This window comes from Triticum aestivum, chromosome 7B (genome assembly GCF_018294505.1).
Source record: "Triticum aestivum cultivar Chinese Spring chromosome 7B, IWGSC CS RefSeq v2.1, whole genome shotgun sequence".
NCBI classification, from domain to species: domain Eukaryota; kingdom Viridiplantae; phylum Streptophyta; class Magnoliopsida; order Poales; family Poaceae; genus Triticum; species Triticum aestivum.
Genome location: NC_057813.1, coordinates 532,421,215 through 532,426,060, shown reverse-complemented (window position 1 = coordinate 532,426,060; position 4,846 = coordinate 532,421,215).

Genomic DNA, 4,846 nt, shown 5'->3' with positions numbered 1-4,846 from the left:
TTTGGTGTCACAGACCACACAAGATGGTCACATGCAGCACAACAAGGTAAGAAAAAAATTTGAACCACAAAACAACACTACATTTGTTTTTGTGGCAAAAAAGATCACGTGACGAAAAAAAGATTTGTAGCAGTGATGGTGGACAAAAACCAAGCATAAAACGCTGACAAGTGGGTTCGTGTAAATGAGTCATGTATTGTCTTTGAAAATTTGCCAACTGCTAAAAGCATGTGTGCATCACTAATGGTTGAACGCATTTTGCCTAGTGAGATCAAGCTTAGAATGCAATAGTTTTGTTGCTAGAACACAGTGGTTGCCATTTGTTGGTAGCAGTATTTGCCATGTATGCAAGACTGCAGCTGCCATGCATATAGAATCCAAGTTTTCGTACTAAAAAAAGGAGCTTGTTGTCGTGCAAACAATAGTTGCCATGTTTTTTGGACTGTAGCTGCCATGACTGGACAGCTACATTTGCCACCCATGTCCACGCGCAAACTCACATCTTGTTGTTCGAATGATGTAATGCCAAATCACTCGACGTTGATGTCATCCGTTGCGACAAACATGTTATTCAAACAAAAAAATCTTACTCTCATACCTGTTTTTTCCATTACAGGGCCTACAACTACAGTGAACAGCGGCGCGGGCACATCTACTGCGGGGAGCTCTGAGCGCACAGAAGACGCGTTCCCCCAGCCAGTAGACAATCATGCTGCAAACAATGTTGAGTCAGTGTCAGAAATAGCAATCATTCCAGCAATTCCCACAGCCACCCCTTTGAACGCAAGCACTGGCAACACTCAAGTAGATGAAATTACCGCCGATACTGAAGTGAATGATGAAACTGACGACGAGGCACAAGGGGATGAAGATGATGGGCAACCAGAGATCGTGGTACCTCAGCCACCGTACATTGGGTAGAGATTTGAATCATTTGCAGAAGCAAAGGAATTCTACCAAACATATGCAAAGTTCCATGGGTTTGCCGTCAACACTGAATACCGTAGGAAAATTAAGAAAACTAACGAGTACAGCAGAGGTGAGATGAGGTGCCACAAGGCACGAAGGAACAAGAAAGGGAAAGGTGTTGCGCTTATCGTTCCGGAACGAAAGAGAGGGATCATTCTCAAGACGGGATGCCCTGTCCGGTGTAAGCTAAACGTAGATGGAACACAGTATGTGGTCACTGAATATTTTGACGAGCACAACCACAAGCTCATAAATAAGTTCGACCTGGTCAAATTTCTGACCGCCCACAGAGGATTCACCCCAGTCGAAAGGCAATTCATAAAGCTGCTACATGATTGTAACATCGGTCCATCAAGAATGGTCCAGATACTATCACTCATTCACAGCAAAAAGGAGAAACTGAGTAGCATGCCCTACATACCAGCTGGCGTCACAAACCTACATGCCAAGTACCATAGAGAGAGCAAGTTGGCTGACATAGAGGCCACAATGGCCTACTTCGATGAGAAAGCGAAGGAAGATCCAGATTTCTTCTACAGGATAAGGTTGGACGATGAGGACCATGTCAGGAACATGTATTGGGTGGATGGTGCTGCAAGGAGAGCCTACAAACATTTCCGAGATTGCATTTCATTCGACGCAACATATCTAACTAATATGTACAAGATGCCATGCGCTCCGTTCATAGGAATAAATAACCACAATCAGTCGTTGCAGTTCGGCTGCGGGCTCATTCTGAACGAAGACACAGATGGGTACGTTTGGCTGTTCAAGACCTTCTTGGAGTGCATGGATGGACTTGCTCCGATGAACATAATAACAGACCAGGATTTCAGCATGCGTGCAGGCATAGAGGAGGTATTTCCGTTGGTAGTGCACAGGCACTGCAGGTGGCACATTATAAAGAAGGCTGAAGAGACGCTAGGACCGTTCTTTGCTGACCGTCTAGAGCTCCATAAGGCGTTCGAGCTGTGTGTGGACCACAGCTTGACGGTGGAGAAGTTTGAAAGGAGCTGGATGGCCATGATTGAAATATATCAAGTCCAAGACAACGAGACGCTTGCTAACATGTGGGAGAAGCGAATGTACTGGGTGCCGGCCTACTTCATGCAGTGCTTCTTCCCCTTTCTGTAGACTACGCAGCGCAGCAAGGGGTTCAATGCTGTTTTGAAGCGGTACGTGAGCCCTGGAAACTCATTGCAACAGTTTGCCAAGCAGTACACAGCTTTGCAACAAAAAATTCTGGGATCTGAGCTACAGCAAGAAGCTACCACCGCGCCAAAGCAGCTGAAGTTGCTAACGTATTTACTGATGGAGAGGCAAATGAGCAAGATATACACAAACAAGATCTTTAACAAGTAAGTCAGTTGCGTTACAGTCTTATTTGCGCAAAAAGCACTAAGGCAGTAGGTGCCTTATAGAGTGCAATGCAGTTGCCATGATATGCAGTTGCCATGTTTAATGAAATACTGTTTGCCATGCTTACTCAGCTGCAGTTGCCATGTTCAATGAAAATTCTATTTGCCATGCTTGCTTAGATGCATTTTCCATGTTCAATGAAGTGCAGTTGCCATGTTTAATGCACTGTACTGCCATTGGGGCATGTTGGTATGCAAATGCCAATGTCAACTGAAAAATGTTATATTCTCGACACATATGCTGAAATGCAATTGCCATGTTTACTAAAAATGCAAACTACCATGTTTGTTGAAAAATGCAATTGCCATGTTTACTGAACTGTAGATGCCATGTTGAATAAAAATGCAGTTGCCATGTTTTATGCAAAGTGCTTCCAGTGAGGAATGTTGGTGTGGAAATGACAATGGCCAGTTGAAAATGCACTACAGTTGCCTTGTCTAGTTTACTGCAGTGGCCATGTTCAATGTACTATGTTTGCCATGTTCAATGTACTATGTTTGCCATGTTCAGTGTACTATGTTTGCCATGTTCAATGTACTATGTTTGCCATGTTCAAACAAAATGTATTTCTATTTCCATGACAACATAAGGTGCTACAAAAAAAGATCGCACGATAGTTTAACAGAAAACACACGAAACTTGCAGATTCCAGGAAGAAATGAAGCGTGCCAGCATGTTCACGGCTTTCCAGGTGGACGAACATACGTTCAAGGTGTGTTCTATTTTGGGCATGTCAGATTCAGAACCTGAAGACCCGAACAAAGTAAGGAACTACTTCGTCAAAGCCTCAATAGGCGAAGGCGAATACTACTGCCAATGCTGCAAGTTTGAACGGGACGACATTGTGTGCTGTCACATACTAAAAGTAATGGACATGAACGCTGTGACACAGATGCCCCGCCATTTCATAAGGCGGTGATGGACTTGGGACACCGACGACGTGTTTGCGCCGCAGACAACAAATGCAGTTCTGGTTGTGCATGACGAGAGACCTGAGGCAACCATGGAAGCCGTGAGGCACGTTGTGCTGACAAAGAACTATGCTGAGCTAATTGATGAAGCGTGCAAGAGTGATGAGACAGCGAGAGTCGCAGAAAAACACAGGAAGGCCCTGAAAAGAGAGCTTGATGAGATCAAGAAGAGGAAAGTTGAGGAAGCCTTACACCGGTTCCCCCGCACATCAAGTGTGCCTTCATCCACGGGGCCATCATCTGAAAACTCTGATATAGGATCTGGAACAGCAAGCACACAAACCCAGGTCAGGAACCCACCCCGTTCCATCACAAAGGGTCGTCCAAGAGAGATAAGGTACAAATCGGGATTGGAGATTCAAGCAAAACACAAGAAAATGAAGAAAGGGACGGGCAATCCATAAGCAAAAATTGGGGCGCTGTGATATGGTCCTTGTGCACATTTTGTTTTGTACCCTAGATGTTGTGATTTTTTTTAAATTGGGGTAATGACTCTTGAGGGGCTTCAGAAGTTGAAGGAAAATGCATTGAATGGATAAATGTAGTTGTCATGTTATGGGTACTTAATCTGCCATGTTATGTGTAGTTAATCTGCCATGCTATTTTATCCTAAATATGCCATGCTATTTTATACTAAAAATATGCCATGCTAGTTGCACTGGATCTGCCATGTTAGTTGTACTGGATCTGCCATGTTAGTTATGCTGGATCTGCCATGTTAATTATGCTGGAACTACCGTGTTGTTTGTACTGGATCTGCCATGTTAGCTATATTGAAAATATGCCATGGTATTTGTAATGACTCTGCATCGCATATATTTCCATGACAATTCGACGCGGTTTAGTGACACATATTGTGTTGTGTGCAATGTATGGGAAACAAGTTGGAAAAAGTGTAACGTGCATAAATCGCAGCAAAGGTTGTGGCTACATGATCAACCTACCATGCTAGCCAGTGAAGTTAGTGATGAAAAAGAAGAAGCAAAATGCCCAAATGAACAACGACGATGACTTTCACTAACCATGTCTGATGAGCTACATTTGCCATGTTTTAAAACATCATGACGCATTCGATACAGCAAACAGGTGCTACAAACGATGAAACCATAGTAATAATGATAAACATAAAAACATATCTGCTGTCACGCCTAAATAGGTTCACATCCACACATATATTACAGAAACTATTCAAATGTCGCTCACACACCACCACTACATAGTAGGCTACGCGGGGTTGCAGTCATAACATAGCACACGAACATAGTTTTTAACGAGAACAAAAGAGACAGTACCTTACATTCCTCAGCGACAGAATGTAAGGTATGCGTCTGGTGTGTATCACCGCGTGATCACTTGTACCTCTTGATGACTTTCTTGATAGCTTCCTCCACAAACTCGCATGCTCCGGACCGCTTGTTGAAATCTTCACTCGTCAACCAGTTCCATGTGTAGATTTTCCGGAGCTCAACGGCCATTGCAGCTGTGAC